Raw genomic sequence first — 13,594 nt, forward strand, 5'->3', positions numbered from 1 at the left:
ACACACACACATGTCATAGCTCCCCGTCTCTCTCTCTCTCTCTCTCTCTCTCTCTCTCTCTCTCTCTCTCTCTCTCTCTCTCTCTCTCTCTCTCTCTCTCTCTCTCTCTCTCTCTCTCTCATGCATGAGCGCATGCACACACACACACACACACACATAATAGTACTTTAATACCTCTACCTTATTAGTCACAAACTTTCTAAGATTCAGTCTTTTAAGTCTTCACCATGGGACTTGTCCCTTCTGAAATACATGGGATATGCCCTTTCAATAAAGAGTGGTAGCGGTTTTTTTTTAACCTAGTTAATAATCACACACACACACACACACACACACACACACACTGATTAATCCCTAGCTGACTTGGCACTTGGGATTATAATACCTCCTATGGTCTCCACCTTGGAGTGGCCCCTCTAAAAAACATAAGTAGTACATCGTGGTACTGCCTTGGGTTTACCCGGCTGTGAAAGCTTTTGGGGATTCTCTTCATTACACCTTGCAGGCGGCCGAACAATCTCTGCTAGGGATCTCTCCACTCATGGCTACCTGCACGCTATGCAATAATGGAGACCTCCCTTACTTAGCTTTGGTTGTGCTCCATTTTTTGGATGAAATAGGACTGTGTGTCTGTGTCTTTTACAAGTAACTCAGGTTGGCTACTTTTACTTATGATTTTTTCATTTTGCACCTATGTTTGGCAATATTAATGAGCTGCTGTAAAAAGCATGGCACCTAGAATTGATTTCACACAAATTATGGGCTTTTGCAAGGCATTGATCCCATTACTGTGATTTTGGTTGCTACCAGTTTGCATTATTTCTATTCTGAAGGTTGAGGTTTTAGGTGGTTTTTTTGGTATGCTTACTACCTACTGCCGCTTGTAGCCCTGTTTTGTACCTACTAGCTACTATTCAGTTAATTAACCACCACTGATTTTGGCTGCATCTTTTCCCAGTTAACGGGTACGACCTGACATTGTTCTGGGGCTTACTAATATGATTGGAGGATTGGCCAATTCCTGTTGCTTTTTGCATGGGTAAACCTTATCTTTTGATAAGAGATATGAGCTTGAAAGTGGGTGGTGTTGACCCACCCTCTGCACACTGGTATTGAATAAATTGATGGATGTTGGTGCTCGGTGGCATGCTACTTCTATATCTGTACATTGCTTTATGGTCATGGGTAAAGGGTAATACATTGCAGCTTTTTGCTTGCTCATTGACGGAGGTTGTTCCCTTTAATGATTTATAAATGTTTTGGTTTACTGCCTACCACTGCTTTGGTTGGTTATGTGAGTAAATAAGGATTGAACCATTGCGCAATGATACTTGACATCATTTTTTGGTATGAGAAGTTGCCTCGACTGCATTCCATAACGTTACTGGTTTTTGTGGAATTGCCGCATATTGATATTTACACGGGCTGTAGTGTTTTTATGGAAAAACAGTGCATAGTCCTGCTACATACGGATGATGGGGTTTTTTCTGGCCCAACTTTTTTCAAGTTACTGGTTGAATGTCTCAACTGTCGTGATGGAGCATTACAAGGATCTCTTTTTCTTTTGGAAACTCTATAGCATAATGAAAACTTCTTTCAAGTTACTGGTATTTACACGGGCTGTAGTGTTTTTATGGAAAAACAGTGCATAGTCCTGCTACATACGGATGATGGGGTTTTTTCTGGCCCAACTTTTTTCAAGTTACTGGTTGAATGTTTCAACTATCGTGATGGAACATTACAAGGATCTCTTTTTCTTTTGGAAACTCTATAGCATAATGAAAACTTTCATAGTTAGACTCGTAGTTTAACTTGATTCAGCAAGGGCGCCTTACCACCTAGGCGGGCCAAAAAGATGTGTAAGGTAAGTAAACTAGTGGATTTGGGTACCATGGTGGGCCTAAACTATACCCGACTTATTACAAACAATTGAACTAGCCAATCGCTGGATTGGAACTATACAAAATTCTTTAAAAATTTCATATGATGGTGCCTTCATTGATCTAGGAAGATAAAACTGTGATAATAAAATTGGGGGGGATTCAAACAATTGGATTAAAAGGGGTAATGGACTTCTAATCAGAATGATACAAAATTATTTTCTGCTTAAAAAACTTTGGGTTCTGTTAGAAAAAAAATTATCTACATAATTACTATGGACTTAGCTTGTAAAGTTGTATTTTAAAAAAAAAGATGGACATGGATAACAACTGGTATAGTCCATTGATGCCTGTAAAACACATCCAAGGCTACCATATCTGTTGTCTTGTTTGGATGGATGCAGGTAAGGACTCTATCTTATCTTGGAAGGTTTTTTTTGGCTTTGGTAAGCTGTCCTACATTGGATTACACATCCACTTACTGCTCAAGAAGTTCTTCTGTTATTTGTATACTGGAATGAGACCTCATTCTTACAAACATAATTCTAAGACTGAGTTGTTTCTATACTTATCATTTCCTTTTTCTAAACCCAGCTGTCTTTTGAATGTAAAAAGTTCAATTATGTCATATTATTTATGGTAAAACTTCTACACACACATCCTATACATAAGGTTTTTCTTTCTAGAAAACCGGGATGCTGGCTTTGGAAACTTATTCCAAAATTTAGCTCTAGGATGGACCCATAGTCTATAATCCCTTGACTGGTTGACTGGTGTTAGGTGGTCCTTCGTAGACTATTTTTCTGGTCTCCTGCTCACGGCTATTATAGTCTTTGACTTCACCGGTTTAAGGTTTGCAGTCCCAATCTACAGTAACTAGTCATATTCATGTTCAATATCTCCTTTTCAAGACCACAAACCTTTTAGAATGAGAGCCCGCATGAGTGTTAAACACAACCTTGAGAATCATACAAAGATTTTCAAATAGATTAAGTTGTACCTTAAAGATCGTAAACCAAAAAATTCTTTGGCAGTTAGAACCAGACCCTTCCTTGCTAGAAAGTCCAAGGATTGTATTAATTACTATTGTAAGTAAATGTAACTTCACTATACTTTTTTGAAATATTGCGAACTCTTGCTCTCTCACAAGGATTGGAATTGACCTCTAAGCCCCTCTCTGTGGCCACGTCTCTTGTCCTCAGATGTATTAACAACTTGGATGCTTCTCAACTAATATATGACTCTTCTCTTACCTCAGACAATAAAATGTCTATCTTGCACATGTGATCTTTTATTGATTGGGTTAAAGTTTTGGCTACCTTAGACAAGGACTTCAAGGAAGGGGTAAATTTGATTGCCCAGTACATAGCCCAACTTCCCATACTTTCTTTACAATACCAACAAGAGCTTGCCCTATTCTCTTCCTCTAGTGTTGATCTATCTAACTTTTTGAGGAATGTATGAGGCCTCATTTTGTTTGTACATCGGCTACCCCGAATATCCCTCAAACTGGAGGTATCTTTTGTAGGGATAGTGCGGCTCTTGAAGCTGTCAAAGATTTTGAGAGTAATCTTTGTTCACTCAATGACTCTAACCTCTTGTAAATGGTGCCAGAATTATCTAATTTTTTTTCTGTTTTACCTATTAGACAGATTGAAATTGAATCTTCTGGGGTCAACCATTAGCTTTGGGTCCTGCCCAACAAGGCGTTCTTAGCACCCATTTTGAAAGAAACCTGGGTGTACCTTGCCAACCTCCCTGCCTCTATTGTTGAAGACTGCAAAGTCAAGATCTTAAAAGGTGGACAATTTCTTGATAAAGGGGAGCTCATCAAAGCATTCTTCAACCTCAATCTCATTGACCATTCAAAATGCCCTTCCAATACTGTCCTCTGCATCCGTACTAAAGGGAACATGGAGTTTGCTAAAAGTAGCCCGGACTTCTACACAAAATCCATCTGCAATGTTTTTTAGCCCTATGTAGAATGTGCCTACATATTTCTTGACTCTAAAGCCTCTTGCGAATCCATCATCATGCCATTTGGTTCATTCTCAACCACCTTGACCTACTCTTCCCAAAAAAACCAGTGGATTTTCACCTCTCCCTTATTTGCTTTTGGTTGGGTGGCCAAGCTAGACTGATGGTAATTGCTCAAATTGCCTTTAACATCTTTCATGGATTAATGTTGGATATTTTGAAAGAACTACAATCTGATGAACCAGGAATCTACCTAACTACTTATGCTAACTACAAAAGTGTAAAGATCATCATTAGCTTACTCAAGCCATGTATTGATGAGGATGATTCCCCTGCTCTGAAAAGACCCAATTCTCTTACTACCCCTAACTCCTTTACTTCTTTTTTAACTCCTAGCTCTTCCTCTAACCGGGGGAAGGCTCGTAGCTACACTAGGGGAAGAGGCAGAAACTCCCCCATCAGGAATTTTCTTGAATTGTAATCATTGGTTGTATTGCAACTTACTACAAGCCCTTGCCGAAAAAGATCTCTCAACAAGGTTGCTCCAAACCAAGGTTATATCTATGTACATTGTCTCTTCCACAATGTACTTCTTGATTGGATACAACCTAAAGCCCTTTTTTTGTGAGTGCTTTGCGCTATTTTTTGGCAATCACAAATTACTCGATAATGTACTCATTGGTTGGATGTATCAACAGCCCACAAAAAACTTGGTTTATAGTAAGCATGTGATTGGCTAAGCTTGTAGGGGTCCAATCAATTGAAGCTTGAGCTACAATGAGGGGTCGACCAAGGAAGCTAGGGGATTGCTTGCAGGGTATACACACACACACACACACACACTTAAACATGAAAATTTGTTTTTACCATTAGTTGATGAGAGATTTCGATCTCAGACCCAATTCCTAATCGAAATCCTTATCCTGTATTCTCATTCTGACTATCCTTGACGAGGATTGGCAGCCCATACCCATTTTCGATCTTGGTTGTGGACAAAGCCATGCTAACTTTAGCTTACTACAGCTTACATACTTTCCCGCCTTGCTTCCCGTGTAGTTCACAATTACACACATACACTTCTGGCCTTAGTAGACCCTTTGTATACATTGATCCCATGGTTATCAAGACCACACAAAGTAATGACACCATTGTATGTGTACCTCATATAGCAAGGTATGCTACCTCACTCCTTGTTCTACTTCAGTTTGGGTACTCTCTCCCACCGCTTCCCATTTGAATATGAGGACTCACGGCATCCTTGGAGAATTTTCCCTTCTTGCTTACTTCGATTCACAACTTCCTTATGGTTGGCAGACTTACACACCACACACATACATACACATCATTATATACTATTAAGTGGATTACATCCTACAACTAGTGGTATAGTCTGGATGTTCTATTTTTAACTCAAAACCCATCTGGCATTACATTGATCATCCACCAAGTGGATATTAATACAATTCTAACCACTTTAGTTGCCTTACATGGTAGGTCAATACACACACACACACACAATCGTGAGTACATAACTGCTTCTCCCTTGCAGACTGGTTCTCACAGATCGTGACCTATCTCCTCTCATATAATCTGCATGTTCTCAGTACACACACTGTCATGTCTGCTACAAGCACAAGCATCATGATTTTGCTAGTTTTCACTCCACATTTACACACACACACACATGTCATAGCTCCCCGTCTCTCTCTCTCTCTCTCTCTCTCTCTCTCTCTCTCTCTCTCTCTCTCTCTCTCTCTCTCTCTCGCTTGCTCGCTCGCTCACACACGCATTCACACACTTGATCTCTTGTGCTAGCGATGAGCATGTGATAATGAGTTCACACACACACACACACACACACACCCTCTCAAGATTATGCAACTGTGAGGTAGGCACTTATCCATCTTTGTATGGTATAGAAGGCAACTATTCATGATCGCTCAATCGTGATTCTGGGCTAATGTAGAATGCATTGAGTCGGAACTGAAATTCCAATGGTTTTCTAGCTGAACATACAACGTCATGACACATGAATTGCAGTCTTTTTTTACATGAATAAAAACGGTTTATAATACTGAGGTGCTTTTTATCCATGGTTTGTGCTTGGAGGTTGAGTATCAGCTCTAGGTTGATATGACACGTGAACTACAGGTTTTTTGGACATGAATAAAAATGGTTTTTTTGGCAATGTGGATTGAACAAGCAAATTACTACCATATTTCTGCAAAATTTTGGGTGGAAATTCATCACTTGTTACTTAAGTTGTAAATTTATACAAGCTTGTTGCATATTGCTGGGTTTCGGGTTGGATTTTTTTTCAAACTCTCATATTTGGATGAATATTTGAGCTATCATAATGGCAGCCTATGGTATCTTTTGGTTGATTGTCGGAATACAAATAAATTGCTGCTTAGTTGTTTTTGAATTTTTAGAGACATACACAATATGATATGATTGTCATCGGTTGTTTTGTCAGTACTAGCTTTGGATTGGATACTAGAAGCCTTAAAACTCTCGTGAGGGTCTCAAAAAGATATGGCATGGATTGGATATTTGAGAATTTGTCTAGTTTACAAAGGAAATGCTGCCCAAATTTGTACTTTTTAGAGAGGTAAACTAGAATATGGAATAATACATAACATAAGTTTTTGGACTTGTTTTCCTTTTTTGACGCTGTTAACCTCCTGTGAGGGTCTCAACAGAGATGGCTTTGACTGGAAATTTGAAATTCTAGAGGTTCAGCTTGACACCTTCAAGCTGACTAAGAACTTGGTCAACATCATAAAGCTACTTTTGTATACACGGATCAAGACCCTGAACCTTAAAGAGAATTTTGAAATTCAATTTACTGAATGAGGTTTAAAATCATGGCGTGAACTCATACCTTTTGTGGTTGACAATACTTTTTTGATGGAATGCTGGCCTTTTTTATGACTTTTAACTGCATCTCCATGGGAATGACACCATTGTTGGTGGTAGAAGAAACATAAAATACTTTTTGTTGAATAGAAGCATAACGTTTTAAATTAGTGTCAGTGTTATACTTTGAAAACACCTCAATGTTTAAAAAAGGACCTTAATCCTCATGTGAGGGTCTCAGATGAGATGGCATGGGACTGGACTTTTGAAACTCGGTTCAAATTACAAAGGAGATGCTGTCCGGTTTTTTTTGAAATTAAATGATGAAAACATTATCGTAAATAAATGGCTCATTCTTTAAACTTCATATTTGATCTAGGTTATGTTATTAGTTTTTGTTGTAATTTTTAATACCAAAAACAAGGGGAGGGAGTCGTTGACACCTGTCTTCCCAAGTAATGTTAGTTCTGACAGGCTTGTGTTTCTTGGATAGTGATAGCAGGTAAGAGATTCTTTCCTGGGGATTACAATGGCAACTACATCAATAGCATCTGATCACCCACTATTCAGTTATTTTAGTGATAGATAACCCTTGTATATGACTCTTTGATAAAAGCATGAATACAGTATGTGTCATTATCATGTCTAGTTGTCAATTATAGTCTTAAATTTATCTACTTGTTATCTAATGTATACATAAGGTTTGGTTATTTACAAGTTGACTGGTCTCTAGTCCCATTGTATGGTTCAATAGTTTGTGAAATCAAACTATTGTTAAATCATTTGTAAACTCTCTCTCTCTCTCTCTCTCTCTCTCTCTCATTGTGTGAAGTGCAAAGTGTAAGAGCTCTATCTCCTTCTCCAAGCTTGTGGAGAAGTTGAGAGCCTACACCAACACTCTTGGCTATGGAATGCAAATCCAACCAAGAGCCATGCACCAATGCTTAAGCTTTCCATCTTCCCCATCTTCATTACTATGCTATTATGCTATACTAAGCAGAAGAGTGACAATAAGTGAGAAACTATTTCTTTCTCCTACGAATGTTTCTTCTTCCTCTTCCCTACCCTCATTCCCCGCTAGCTATCTCCACCTTCGAAGGTGTTTGAGGCCTTGGGACTGAGACCAGGGATGGTTAATGCTTTTATAAGTTTATATTATGCTTGTGATGCATGAAGCTTTCCATCTTCATTGCATCACCTAGGTCACAAGGAACACAAGATTGTATTGTACCAAGTCTCTCTTGATGGGAGAATCTATAATACAAAAGCCTATTGGAAGGGGGATCGGCTCCACATCAATCCGGTCCTCAATTGTTGTCATGTTCTCTAATTCTCTCTCTTGCAAAAGGTTTGTTCACACCAAGTTAATTAGGTATAATGGTATGTTTCTCCCGCTAGTAAAGTTCACCCTCTATGTTCTCAAAGTAGTCTCACGAAAATGCTCACTCTAATTCTCTTAATTCCTCTATTCTCAAAGTTCATAGGCCATTTCCATTACATTGGTATCATATCTATTGGTTTCTCTTTTCTTCCTTAAGAAGAGATCTCCTTAAGTTGTCCAGGAAAGGTTGGACTTGTTCATTGCAATAGGTTAAGTAAGATAGGGATCTATTATCTTGGTTTGAAAGGACTTAGTTTGAGGTACACCGTTGGAAACTATAGTCTTAATAATGGAGTCTCTCAAGGCTTGCCTTTGGCTTAACCATTATTAAGCTACTAGCAAGCTCAACATGAACCATAATCAATCGAGCAATGTTAGACCCTCTCCACTAGTCTTTGCAATCAAGATTCTCTAAACTACAGGTGTGGCTACTTGAGAACTAATTTTCAAAGGTAAAGAAGAGTAGTGGCTAAGGTTTTTTGAGGGTACCAAAGCACAAAGTAATCTATACATAAGTTTAATTAGCATGGCTGACAATAACCAAGAGAGTAGAATGAATATTGAAAACTTTGATTTTGCACATGAAGGTGCTAATGATGATGCCCCCATGTTTGTCGATTACCGTAACGAACGTCAGCATAGCGAGAACTCACCTAACATGTAATGTCAGCTAAGGATGAATCTCGACCCGTAGGCACGACCCGCAGGCGCGTGGAAGCAAGTATAAGGTGTCAACCTACACTCGACCAACTCCTAACTAATTCCTACAGAGGTCTCTACCAATTGTCTAAGTCACAGCCTTCAAGAGTGCATAAGAGGAAACTTCCTACAATGCTTTCAAGAGCCGAACACCCATCAAGCAATCTCAAAACACCATAGAACTTGAAGGAGATCCTACTAATACCAATAGGTCGCTCTCCCTAAGGTCTATGAACCAAAATCCCGACCCAAAACACCTGGTGGAGAAACATGTAGGATGTCTGGCCGAAATCTGCAGGTCTTCGTTTTCGAAATCTAAAGTGCCTAATGTGTAGTTCTACTCAATGTGAACGTGTGTATATGCTGCAATGCAAAATCGGACAACATATCCTCACCCAAACACCCGATGAATCTTGTAGAAGGAGCTCGCAAGACCAGACCGTACGCGCGTAATGTAGGTATCGGCGCGTAGCTCTCGTCGGGGGTAACACGCTGCACTTCTCCGCACTCGATTCCGACCACCGGAGCATCAAGATGAAGCTCACACTCTCTCTCTCTCTCTCTCGTACATAATACGCTCACTCACAGACTTCAAAACTTGTTTTAAAATGACAAAAGGTTTTTTCATTAAGGTCAAAAAGTGGTATATATACCCTACAATTTCTCAAACTCTAAAGTTCCAAAATCAACCATCTACTTAATCTAACTATCAAAACTGGGATACAATCTGGAAACTTCTGTAAGTCCCAATAATTACAAGGCGAAAAATCAGGTTTTCCTCAATGAATGAATAATTAAAAAAAGAATAATCTTCCAAATAGTTAGATGCCGTGGGGTGTTTCTAGCTTCTAACATTCTCTCCCTCCTTGATCATGTCATCCCCGACATGGCCTTGATCTGCTGCTTCATTGTATCGTTTCCCGCATCTTTAGCAGTGATTCGTACCTGGCATGCAGGTTCAACATTGTTGGGCCAAAAATGTCAGTATTTATGGTGAAGAAACCCGTATAGAATGCTTCTTCAAAATCCTGGAGGTGATAGGATGGTAGAAACATTATCCTTTGATACACCGCATGTATCACCTCCTTGGAAGGCTGACCTGACAGATCATAGGCACATCTGTATGTATCCTGGAAGAAGAAGATGCTGTCAGTCACCTGGCCTGGCTTGAAGGTCTCGAACACTGCTAAGATGGTTCTGCAGATTTTCCTCATCATAATGCATGTGAAGTCAGGTGAGCCAGTGAACAACTTTATGGCGCCTGTTAGGGTTTTCACCATGTATTGGATGCTTATTCTCTCACCTGCCTTCAAGCCCGGCAGCTTGGGGTAGTTCAGCCAAGTGGGTTGGATTCTTTGCAAAATTTCCTGCGCCTTCCACGTCCTAATCCTTGGTAGAGGACAGAAGCTGAGGTTGTCTCTGATATTTTACGTGCTTCTACCAAGTGGATTAGGTATTGTGGGTACTTTGTAAGTCAGGCCTTCCTCCACTTTGGCTGAGGATCCACAATAAGCTTGACCCCTTCTAGTTTTGAGGTATCTGCATTGTAGAGAGGTACAGATGGCTCTTCTCTGATCCGCTTGTTTATGGTAGCTGCCTCATATTTCAGCAATGGGTATGGGGGAGAGGGTTGAAGCCACTCGCACCTAAGGTTGCTGGCGTCAATCTTTTGAATGGTCATAGATTTGAAGACCCTCTGCTCCCACTCCAAGCTTCCTTTGTTGTTTCCCCGAGCTCCACCTCTATTGCTTTACGCAATTTTTCTTCCTCTTCTTGTGTTAGATCATGTGGCTTGTGAGAGGATCCTACTATGGTTTCCTCTTGCATAGGCGTGTCCATAGGATCTGCCACATTTTCTAGGTCAATGCCCTCATTGGCGGCTGGCCCTGAGCTCTCTGCCTCTCCTCCTTGCTGGCCTTTCTACTCCTCAATTTGCCTAAGGAGTTTTTGCTTTTCTGCTTCATCTTCTTCGCCCATATTCATGAGGAGGTCATTAAGTTCGGCGTTTATTCTTTCCACCTCCTTGAGATTTCTCTTCATGCTTTCTACTTCTTCTTGCAGGGCTTTTTGGCCCTCTTCCATTCTCGTTTGCATGACTATAGAACCTTCTGCCATTATCAATCTCTTCTTTTTCTCGAGAGTCAGCTCCTTGTGAAGTTCTTGCATTTGCTCCTCATAGAGTTGACTCTCAGTCATGATTTGAGTTGAGCTCGTGGCTCTGACTCTAGCAGGTGATGCTCGCAGCCTCTGGATGGTTTGATCTTTGACCTTGAGTTGGTCTTTGAGCTCTAATACCTCATCCTGGCTTGCTTCTTGATCTATCTCTGCTCTTTCCTTGGCGTTCCTCATGGCTTCTACTTCTTTAGATTCTTCTGTCAGCTGTAGTGTCGGATTATCTCTTTCTTTCTCGGCATCTCGCAATGACTTGATGAGCTGCTGACACTCTTCTTCAGCTGCTTGTATTCTTTTTGCTGCTTCCTGATTTGCTTCTTCCATTGCTTGGCAGTTTTGTAGAGCCCTTGCCAAGATGGCCTGTAGGTCAGCTTATCTCTCCTTTTGCCTTTGGCTTTGTGCCTGCAGAGAATGTACTTCCATTTTGATCTTTTCTTCAGTGGCCTTGAGAGTTGTCATCACTTTCTCTAAAGCCATGGATTGTGCCCTCAATCCGGCTAGCTTTGTCATCACCACATCCCAGTCATTGGAGGGCGGGTGCAGGTCTACTATGTCTGTAGCAATTTCTTTTAACTCCACTAGCCTGATGCCTTGCATCTGTTCTTAGGCCCTGTCCTCGCTAAGTCGAATGCGACTGTGGCAGCTTCTTCCTTCGTATAGCCTGCAGCTAGCAGGTCCAAAAATGCATAGTAAGAATCATCTAATTCTTGCTCAGTTTCAGGCTTGGCCTCTTCTTTTGGCTCAGGTTCTTGTCTTTGCTGTTGATCTTCTGCTTGCCTTTCTTCTTGTTTGTCCTCAGTCTCCTTATCTTCTTGTGGGGGGCTGCTAGGAGGTGGTGAGGGCGGTGGTGATGGCTGTGGGATGGGCTTAGGGCTGGCTGGTAAAGATGCAGGTTTGCCCTTTAAGTCCCTCTCTGCTTTTGTTCTTATTTCTCTTTCTTGGCTCTCTTGTTCATCTAGCAGTTTCTGCCTTATTTGTTGTACTTCCTCCTCTGTGAAAGGGACATGGGGAATGTTCTCTGTTGTAGCATCAAGAATCTCAAAATTCTTGATATAATCTTCAAATCGGTCCCTTTGCACTCTTCTGGACGATCCCGACATAGACTCTAGAGATGGCTTCCAGAGTTCGCTTAAATCACCCTTGAGGGCTCTCTCCGCTCGAAAACTCTCCATCAACCTCTCTAGTCTTGTCGCTTTCTGTGAACTTGTTTCTTTGGCCGGCACTTGAGCAAACTCCTTCTTCCCTTTCTTCTGCTCGGGTTGCTCCTCTTGGACGGGCTCTAGCCATCTTTTCAATCTTGTTGCCACCTTTGGTGCCCTTTGCGGCTCATCTTCCTTGTCTTCTTTTACTCTTAGCCAATCATTCTCAGATGGGGGGTCAGACCACCTTCCTTTTGCGTGTAGTGCCCCATAAATCACCTTGGTGATCAGTTCTCTTGGCACCATATAGGTTGGCTTCTTGTTGCCCATCTTTTACTAGGCTGTCATGTATATATACCGCATAGTTGATTATCTTTGGGGTGCCTTTTGTCATTGCCCAAGTGAACGTTGTGGCAATTGCACATGGCAGCATCCTGTACTTCTGTCGCCTTTTTGTGCATATGTGGAAGTAGTGGTTGTATAACTGGCTCATGATCGCCACTTTTGGGTTGGAAATGTCTTCAAATGTGTAATTTTCCTTTTTCTCTTTGTACACCTTGACCTCATCCCTTCTTTTTGTTACACTGCCCCCCTCATTGGAGAGGTCTAGTGCATTGGCTACAACCCGCTCAACGATTATTATCTCTGTTTCTGGTCTTCCTTGTAAATCTGTTACCTTGGCCACTCCATCCTCTTTGATGCTTGTTACAAACTCCCAGATTCTTTTGATGTCCACCCCTGCCGGTATTGCTTTGAAGTAGTTGTGGAGATCAATCTTCTCCAAGTAGCTGGCCATCTTGCTTCGTACGAACTCATTGAGTTCTCTCGGCAGCATTGGTAGCTCTATAACATTTCCTTTAGTGTCTTTGAACACTCCCTGGTAGATCTTTAGGTCATTGGACTCTAACAGATCCTCTTGTATCCAGGTGATGGTGGGCTTTAGTGTTCCTTCTGGAATGACAAAGGGTTCCACTTCTTCCAGATAATCCTTGATGGTCATTCTTTTCCTCTTTGCCGATAACTTCGAGGCTGCCATAGATCCTATTGCACTTAGTAGTCCGAAGTTAGCATTTTTTCCATATTAGCTGCGAAACTGAGTTTTACTTATCCAAATGACTTGAAAATTGAAAATAAAGCTTAAAAGGAACTTGTGAAGCTCTGCATGTGCTCACAGTGCAAATCTGGCCAAAAATTTCCATCTAGACATCCTACGCGCAGGATGTCTTTTTCATCAGAATTGGTTCATACTTGACATGCAGGTAGTGTAGGGCTCATGGAACCTGGCTATATGCTTGGATTTGTATTTAATTATCAAAAAGTGGATTTTTGGGTTGATTTAGGTTTTAGGTCACAATTTGGGTAGAATGTCCATCATAGGTAGCAATTGATGTCCAAATGGGTTGAAAATTGGTATATGGGCTCATTGCACCATGGTATTGGCTCCCATGATTTCATTCTTTGCACAGAAGGCTAAATTTATGCGGAAG

Source organism: Adiantum capillus-veneris, chromosome 15 (genome assembly GCF_014529385.1).
Source record: "Adiantum capillus-veneris isolate H3 chromosome 15, ASM1452938v2, whole genome shotgun sequence".
Lineage (NCBI taxonomy): Eukaryota > Viridiplantae > Streptophyta > Polypodiopsida > Polypodiales > Pteridaceae > Adiantum > Adiantum capillus-veneris.